This window comes from Canis lupus, chromosome 3, assembly GCF_048164855.1.
Source record: "Canis lupus baileyi chromosome 3, mCanLup2.hap1, whole genome shotgun sequence".
Taxonomy (NCBI): Eukaryota; Metazoa; Chordata; class Mammalia; order Carnivora; family Canidae; genus Canis; species Canis lupus.
The window spans coordinates 59,770,033-59,779,948 of record NC_132840.1 but is presented as its reverse complement, the minus strand read 5'-3'; the positions used below and the strand labels follow the sequence as shown (position 1 = coordinate 59,779,948).

Genomic DNA, 9,916 nt, shown 5'->3' with positions numbered 1-9,916 from the left:
CAGTTCAGAGCTTTATAAGACATTTCAGCTACCCTCTGACGTGACTGAAAACCTTTGCATGGTCCTTACACACTTTGCATCATGTGCCCACCAAAAGAATTTGTAAAAACTATATTCCTCTGCACATTTTTAACTTCACATTAAAATATAAAAGTTGTTTTATATTTTTGCATTTGCAAAGCAATTGCAAAATCCAGACTAGGTATTTTAGAATAACACTGACCCAGCACTCTTTTCAACCAATGCAGTGGAATACAGACACCATAGCCATTTGATGTCCACCATCATCACAGTTGACACATCAGCTCATCTTTAATAATTGCAAATATTATATCATTGCCTTTTGTCCTTGAACATTCTAGTCCCCCTGAATTTTATTTATTTAATTTTAATTTTAATTTCAATACAGTTAACATAGAGCATTAATATTAGTTTCAGGTGCCCCCACAGAATTTTAATATATGTTTACAAGAAATATCTTTAGAATCACTCATATTTCTGAAACAAATATGTACATAAACTAAATTTAATTTTTTCCCTGTGATCATAAGGCTCTTAAGTGTTAAAAATGTCTCTTTGATTGCATTATTTTTTTAAAAGATTTTATTTATTCATGAGAGACCCACAGAGAGAGAGGCAGAGACACAGGCAGAGGGAGAAGCAGGCTCCATGTAGGGAGTCCAACGTGGGACTGGGTCCCGGGTCTTTAGGATCACACCCCAGGCTGACAGCAGCGCTAAACCCCTAAGCCCTAAGCCACCGGGGCTGCCCTTTGATTGCATTATTGACACTAGGTTTAGTACTGCTTAAGCCTTTGATCAAAACACTATAGATCAGTGGCACCTGGGTGGCTCAGTGGTTGAGCTTCTGCCTTCGGGTTGAGCCTGCATAGGGCTCCCTGCATTGAGTGTGCTTCTTTCTCTGCCTGTGTCTCTGCCTCTCTCTATGTCTGTCATGAATAAATAAATAAAATATTTTAAAAATATATAGATCATACATGTTGATATTAAAGATAAAAAGTTAAATTCTACTACAATTGCAATCTTAATAGAGGTTTCAGTTTAATTTGAACAACCTATTCAAATGTGTGTTTGTCAGTATCATCATTACTAGAATATGATGGGTTCAACAGAGGTGCTGTTTCCTTTTTTTATTTCTAAAGGTAAATGTTGGAAACCTTCTCTACATAAATAAGTATAGATAGGACCAGAAAAATGTTATAATATCAATTTTTCACAATTTTTTGAGCTATTGTTTTATACCCCCCAAATCATTTAATGTTCTTTAATTGAAATTTAATTAGTTATCAGTACACAACTCAATTTTGTTGAAATCAGTGACTTGGAAAGCACACACCTTTTGTTCCCAGATCAGGTTGCCAGAGTTAGCAAATTAAATACAGAACATTTAGTTAAATTTAAATTTGAGATAAATAATTTTTTGGTATATTCAGTTCAATTTGAATGTAAATAATCAATGAATAATGTATTGCAAGGAACAAACTTATACCAAAAAATTTAATTAGTTATCAGTACACCTGGTGGCTTGGTGATGTGAGTGCCTAACTCTTGACCTCAGCTCAGGTCTTGATCTCAGGATTATGAGTTCAAGCCCTGCATTGGGCTCCACACTGGGAATGAAGTCTGCTAAGAAAAAAAAGAAAGAAAAGAAAAGAAAAGAAAGAAAAGAAAAGAAAAGAAAAGAAAAGAGAAAGAAGAAAAGAAAGGAAGAAAGAAAGAAAGAAAAAAAAGAAAGAGAAAGAAAGAAAGAAAGAAAGAAAGAAAGAAAGAAAGAAAGAAAGAAAGAAAGAAAGAAAGAAAGAAAGGCACCTGGGTGGCTCAGTGGTTGAGTGTCTGTGTTTGGCTCAGGTCATGATCCTGGGGTCCTGGGATCGAGTCCTGTATCAGGCTCCCTGTGGGGAGCCTGCTTCTCCCTCTGCCTGTGTCTCTGCCTCTCTCTCTGTATCTCTCATGAATAAATAAATAAAATCTTAAAAAAATAAATAAATAAATAAAGCCTGGGGCCTGAGAAGTCCTGAGAGGAGGAGGATTTGCACATGCCTCAGACTCAGAGTTGAGACCAGACCTGCCAGGGCCCTGAGTAGATCACTATACCTCCTTGCAACATTTCACACAACTTTAACTGTTGATTTTTTTTAAAGATATATTTATTCATTTTAGAGAGTAAGAGTGTGTGAACAGGGGGGAGGGCAGAGGGAGAGAGAGTCCCAAGAAGACACCCTGCTGAGCATGGAGCCTGCTGTGGGACTCCATCTTACAACCCCAAGATCATAACTTGAACCAAAACCAAGAGCCAATGGCCCAACTGACCGAGCTACCCAGGCACTCCTAATTGATTTTTTTTTTTAAAGAATTGTTTTGCTATAGCAATTCTAAGTTGCATGTGAGCCAGGACTGCACGTACTTTGTTCACATTATTCCAGCACCAGCAGGATACTTGTAAAGAGTGGATGCTCAGTAAATCTCTGTTAACTGACAAAAATGAGTCAGCCTATCCGCCGGTGTCTCTAAACCTGCACTCAATTTTTTAATATTGTAACTGAACTTTTATTTTCCCTCTCACCCTGTGAGTATCCCAAATATTTTATATGAAAACTCCATTTGTCCTTCTAGCACTCACATATTGCCTAAGTATATTTTTCCTCCAACACCCTTTTGGACAAAGAGGGTATCAAGGAAATGCTTGAGGACAGTGATGAGACAGACACATGGGGCCATTTCTACCTGTTCTACCAGCTTTCTTCCACTGTCCACGTGTAAATAAGATATGAGAAACGTGCTCCCTCCATTCCTGGTTTTGAGATTTGATAATTCTAACCACTAGTGTATTCTCAATATCCTATTATTTAACAATCAATTTAAAAAAAATTTTCCCTTGAGGGTAAAATACTCTCAATTCCCTTGATGGTAAAATATTTTCAATATGATGAACAAATACTCTTTCTTTGGAAGGAATTTCACAGGGTGGAAGTGCTATGACACCTTCAGGCCCAGCCCAGTGCTATTTCTCCATAAGTTCTTACATTTTTAGCTAAAGAGATACAAAGAAATTCTGCCCAGGAATCTAGAACTGAAAGCAAAAGTGAAATGTAACAAAGAGGACATACTGTTCTAATTCCAAAGTAAATCTGAAAGTCATTGTGAATGCCGGGGATTTCCTGGCCGGTTGGCAACTTCACAACCTAACTCAAGGTCACAAAGATTTTCTTCTATGTGTTCTGTGTGTTCTTTTAGAAGCTGTCATATTAGCTTTTACCCTTAGGACTATGATTTATCTCAGGTTAATTTTTGCATATGGTGTAAGTTGAGGGTCAAGGCTCATTCTTTTTCCTAAATATTGTTCCAACACAATTTATTGAAAAGACTCCCTTCCCCACTGAATTGCTTTACTGTCTTTGTCAAAAATCAATTGAACTTATATGTTTAGGTTTCTTTTTGAACTCTATATTCTGTTCTGTTAATCTACTCTTTTATCTTTATGACAATACTATGCTGTATTGATCACTATCTCTTTAAAGTAAACATTGATGTCAAATAGCATTATTCAAACTTTGTTTTTCTTCAAAATTGTCTTGGCCAAGTCCTTTAAATTTTCATATAATTTTTAGAATTGTGAATAACTTTTTGAAAGTTGCTGGGTGTTTGATTAGCACTATGTTCAATCTATAGATCAATTTTAGAAGTATTGACATTTCAGTGTTACCGAGTCTTCTAACTCATGAGCCAAGTATACCCCTCCATCTATTTGCTTCTTTAATTCCCTAGTTTTCAGTACAACGATCTTATCCTTTATTATATTTATTGCCATGTATTTTGTATTTTTATGCTATTGTAAATGCTATTTTTTATTTGGATTTTCAGTCAATAGTAGTATATTTAAATTGCGTCTTCAGTGATTTGTTATTAGTGGAAATAAAATGATTTTTGGTATAAGGACCTTTTATCCTGCTATCTTGCTAAATTTGCTTACCGTAGTTATTTGTTAGATTCTTCTGGGTTTTCTTTAGCAAACTATCATGTCATCAATAGATTAAAAACAATTGTATTTCTTCGTTTCCTATTTTAGTCCTTTGATTTTATTTCTTGCTTTGTTGTAACTTGTAAGTTGGGACCTCTAGTACCATGATGAAGAGACTTGATTTAACACCAACCTCTTTGCCTTGTTCTTGACTTCAGGGAAAAAGTGACAAATATAGATTTCTCATAGGTATTCTTTATCAGATTGATGAGGTTTCTTTCTAGTCTTAGTTTACTGATAACTTTTTTTAAAATCATAAATGGGAGCTATGTCTATAGAGATGATCATACAGTTTCTCTGTTTATTCTGTTAATATGGAGAATTGCATTGCTTAATTTATGAGTATTAAGCCAACCCTGAATTTCTAGATAAACTCCACTTGTTCATGATGTCATATCCTTATTATATATTGCTGGATTTAATTTCCTAGTATTGTGTTCAGGATTTTTTAATCGGGGAGGGGCAGAGAGAGAATCCCAAGCACACTCCACACTCAGCACAGAGCCTGACGCAGAGCTCAATCTCATGACCCTGAGATCATGACCTGAAATCAAAAGTTGGACACTTAACCCAGCGAGCCACCCAGGCATCCCTATGTTCGGGATTTTTTTCGGTAATCTCTACACCTAATGTGGGCTTGAACTCACAACTCCAAGATCAAGAGTCGCATGCTCTATGGACCCAGCCATCCCCTCTTTGTTCAGGATTTTTGAGTTGAGGGTAGACAAGGAGAGAAATAGGGGGGAGATGAAAACAGAACAGTTAAGATCCAAGAGAACATGTAGCATCACCAGAACAAACTGTTGAAATCTGGTAGAGAAGGTAAGAACTAATTAAAAGTTAATAGTTTATACACTTAAACACGGTCATGATATGGAGTGGAGAGAATGACAGGATGAATTCTACTAACGACACTCAATGTTGTGAAGTCAGTTTTCCTGGCAGAATTGGGGAGCCCTGACTCCTATGGCAGTGGTCCCACACGCGCATCTGTGCATACACCAGGGCAGGTCTCTGGAGCAGGGTGGGCAGGGAGCAGCTAGGGCTGTGGTGGACTGGGGTTCCGGGGCACAGGGAGGTAAAGCCGGCTAACTCTCCACTGGAGGCTAAAGAATGCTCGGTGTCTGCCTGGGACCAGACCAGTCCTTACGGGAGCCAACCAACTGGACACAGGGCCCCTTTGCAGGAGTCAGTGTCGGGGCTGACAGTCCCCTGTGCTGGCTGGGAGATAACCCTCAGATGAAGGAAGCTTGTTTAGAGCAAAAGAATGGGGTTAAAGAAGATAGAGCGAAGTTGCAGAAGACAGAGCATGTCCAAACAGTTGCTTGGATGCAGGAAGACTTGGTGTGGACTGTTTCCCCATTCTCAAAGCTTCTCAGCCACCCTGGCTCTGTGCCTGCAGAGGTTTGAGTGTCTGAGATCCAGAAACATTAAAAGCTGAAGAGATCAATTCCAGATGCCTACCACCTCCCTTCTACCATTTCCCCCACCGATGAGACCGAGGAAGAGGAACCTAGGGAAAAGCCAGGATTCTTGGGGCTGCACCTGCTCTGTTGTTGAAGAGACGCTGTATGATCCCAGCCCTTCTCTCAGTGACACTAGGCAAGGCCAAGGAGACGTGTTCGGCACAGAAGCTCAGGAGGCACTCATTCTCAGGCTTGTGTACCGTGGTCCTGGCCTTGAGCAAGTGCAAAATGTGCATTGATAGGCCTTCCCAAATTGGGAATAAGAGAATTGTTTTTGAAATAGCCTTACGACCTCTGAACTGAATGGGCATAAAATATTCTCCAAACAAATAAATCTAAACTGTGTAGGAAATTGGATGCATACTTGGCTTGGCAAGTCAGGGGTGGTGGTATCCGAAGGTAGCTGTAGCAGAGGTCACAGCCCGGGGTGCAGCTCTGCAGCTGGCTCGTCTGGCTTTGAACTCTACTTTCCCCTTCCTAGTTGTGTGGCTGCAGCAGCATTGCTGGTGCCCATCCCAAGTACCCTTTACCTCCCTGTGCACCCAAATCCCACTAACAGCTTGCACCTGTGACCTACTCTGGATCATTACCCTTGGTGGATGTGAGTCTGAGACCATAGCTGCTACTGTTGCCTCCTCCTGCTCTTCCCACTGCAGATCCAGTACAGCTGGGCTCCTTCCTTGTTAAGCTCATTCTCCCAGTGGATCCTGCCACCCTCCTTGGCCACAGCTCTCCTGAAGAGCAGTACATCCTCAATGGATCACGCGGTCCTGAGTCCCTGTGTTAGCTTCTGCTTCTGGAGAGCCTACCAGAGTGGTACCGGGAGCAAGTTATGCAATCTGCATCCATCCATACCTCGGCTGGAAATTCAGTCACACCTCTTAAGAGTGCTGTCTGGATCAACTGAGTTGATACTCGTGAGGTACTTAGAAGCATGTCTGGCACACAGAAAGAGCTCAGCCACGTTAGCTCTTCTTATGAGACATTGGTGCCATCAAATATAACTATATAGCAGTTCTTTATAATAATTTTTATAATGCTTAATTAGTACAGTTGTTTTAGGGATGATGCTTCTCAGGTCAAGTCAGTGTCTTACTTTTATCATTAGTCACAAGGAATGTGGTACAACAGAGCATCAGTGTTTCAGAGCAACCTGCCCAACTCAAAGCATGATCCATATTAAGGAGAGAAAATACAGAATACATTATGTCCCTCCCCCATGTCCGTCAGTAGAGCAATAATTAAATAAATCATGGTTAGACCATGGGACATCATACAGCTATAAAAAATTGCGTGACAGAAGTACATGTAATATGCTTGCAGAAATAAAAGAGAGAATTGAATATAACAAGATGAAATCAGAGAGAAGGGTACGCCATGAGAAACTCTTAACTCTAGGAAACAAACTGAAGGTCGCTGGAGGGGAGGTGTAGTAGGGGGAATGGGGTAATTGGGTGATAGGCATGAAGGAGGCATGTGATGTGATGAGCACTGGGTATTATACACAACTGATGAATTACCGACCTCTACATCTGAAACTAATACAGTATATGGTAACTAAATTAAATTTAAATTTAATTAAAATTTTAAAAAAATAAAGAGAAATGAGAACATAAGTAAGGAGCAAGAGATTATAAAAAATAAACAGGCAGATTTGTAAAAGGATAGAATATAATTTCCAGAAACTGAAAAATAATCACTGAAATTAAAAACCTTAATGAGATCATTACACTGTTAATGAAGAGATAGTGAACTTGATCCACAATCTGTAGAGACTGCTAGACTGCAGCAGAGAGAGATGAAAATGAAAACAGGAAAATAAATATGGAGGATTTGTCTAATTCCAGACCCAGAAAGATAATAAAGACACAGGGGAAAATCCAATATAAAGAAGTAAAGGCTGAGACTTTCCCAGAAGTTATGACTCAGACTCAATAATTTAAGGTGGCAATTGCTTCCTTACACCATAATCAAATCAAATCACCAGTGAATACTCAAGAACAGAGTAGTTCTCAGACATATTTGAAAAGTCCTTTACAACTGCCAATAAAAACCTTGATTTCTTAGGAATATTCTCAAAGATAACTTCGTGGCTCACCTTTCCGGTAAATGTCATCTCTCATAAGACAGAGGAAGTGGTAACATCTGACTCTCATTGTCACCAATGTGGAAGAAATGGCTGATGAAATAAAAAACAAAAGGACCTTGAGATCAAAAAGCAATGTATTGATTTCTTTCTTAATATGGTTGTTGTAGATTGCATTCTCTAGCAAAGGGACCCTCAGATGGAGACTGTGTGCAGGTGGGTTGTGGGACATCACTTTCAGAGATGAAGGCTTTCAGCTCCTAGCGGGCCCCATGGAGGGCCTCCCCTGAGTGCCACCAGCAGGTAGCACCCCTCAGCTAGGGCAGGGAGGAACTTGTGCTGCAGGTGGATCTGGACAGCACAATGCATTCACTACAATGGCCAAGGAGGGAGGGAATGCTTGCTGTAGTCACACATCTACCCTTGACTTGCGGAACATACATTCCAGAAAGGTTAAAGGATCCAGAAGATGAGTAGCCAGCACAGCATCCGTCCATTCAACAGTTAAGCCAGACTTACTGTTATCAAACTTTACTGAAGTTGGCTGCTGCCTGCTGGCGAGGGTCAATCATAAGTATTTCTTCCCAGTTCCCAGTGATGTCCAGTTGGTAGCTTGAAATGGGCCACAGTAGAAGCATTTGCACCAAGGAAATTGAATAAAGCTACAAAACAGAGCTTTTTACCCCAGAGAGCCCTTTGTTAAACACATACTAGCATAATACTACACCTCACTTCTGAGCTGATAATCCAACAGAATGTAAAGGTTTAAAATTGTCCACTCTGCCTCTAGTTACACACACCCATGTATGTATGAAAGGTGGGTTATATACACTCCTAGATAGTTTGTGACAAGACCCTCAGACTTGCACTATCCAATGGAAATATGTGAGCTACATATATAATTTAAAATTTTCTAGTAGCCATATTTTTTAAAAAGTAAAAAGAGTGAAATTGTCATTATGTATTTTACTTAACTCAATATATCCATATTATTATCATCTCAACATGTAATCAATACAAAAATATTTTTATTTCTAATATTTCAAGATCCCTGTGTATTTTATGCTTATGGCACATCTTAATTCAGATGCTTACTTTTGGAGTTGGGAAGATGGTGAAGTAGGAGGGCCCTAGGCTCGCCTTGTCCCACAAACACAACTGGATAACTATAGAATCATTCTAAATACCCAGAAATAAACCTGAAGACTGACAGAACAAACTTCACCACTAAAGGAAGGGAAGAGGCCACATCAAAGAAGGTAGAAGTGTGGAGATGTGGCTTAGGAGAGAAGGGGATTGTGGTCACCATAGTAGGAAGGGAGCCATGGTCACAGAGAAGAGACAGAGACAGGGCAACACACACAGGGGAGCACATGGGAAAATGAATCCCCAAAGCCATTTGCTGGGAAAAAGAGAGGGGCTGATTTTTGTGAGTTCTTGCAACCAGAGAAGCTCAAAGGCTGGAGTTGCAAAGGTCAGCAGGCTGGGCTTGGCAAGAGCATGGTGGGAGAGAAGGCAGAGCAAACAGCCTGCAGACATATAGTGTGGAAACAGTGATCTGAAGAGTGCCTGGGGCATGAAGTAAGGGATTATATCCTCATCTCATGAGCATATAATGTAATAACATTTGAATAACATGAGTCCCAGAAGAAGAAGAGAGAAAAGGGGACAGAAAATTTATGTGACAATACAATAGCTGGAAACTTCCCTAATCTGGAGAAGGAAATAGACATCTAGATCCAGGAGACACAGAGAACCCACAGCAAAACAAAAGCAGATTCACATGAGGACATAGTTGTAGTTAAAATGGCAAAAAGCAGTGATAAAGAAAAAAAATTAAAAACAGCAAGATAAAAGAAGACACATACAAGGGAAATCCCATTAGTCTAGCACAGATTTTTTTCAGCATAAACTTGGCAGGCCAGAAGGGAGTGGCATGAGATCTTCAACATGCATACGGAAAAAATCTGCAGCCAAGCATACTCTACCCAGCAAGGATGTCATTCAGAATAGAAGGAGAGATAGAGTTTCTCAGATGCAAAATTTACATCAAAATACTTGAACTGTATCAGATTTCAAAAAATTCATACTTCAAAAAAGTAGATTCACATACACAAGTTGTTCCAAACAATCTTTTACAAGCCAACCAATGAATATTGATAAACAACACGAGACTGCCCCATTCAGTGTCTTCTACTCCTGCAACAGTTACATCAAATGGTGCTGATTCATAGCATCTGCATGTATAGATTGGACAATTTTAATAAATATCTATGATACTTTCCATGAGTCTGATTTGGAAAACTGAGCAAAAAATATTTTCAAT

General features: G+C 39.5%; 1 long non-coding RNA gene across 1 annotated transcript; it reads left to right on the top strand.

Moving 5' to 3' along the window:
• The first annotated feature begins 3,142 nt into the window (after window positions 1-3,142).
• Window positions 3,143-7,709, top strand: LOC140625041 (uncharacterized). Its single transcript, XR_012024434.1, has 3 exons — window positions 3,143-3,212; window positions 6,161-6,426; window positions 7,572-7,709. It is a non-coding gene; the product is annotated as an uncharacterized lncRNA (long non-coding RNA).
• The last annotated feature ends 2,207 nt before the right edge of the window (window positions 7,710-9,916 follow it).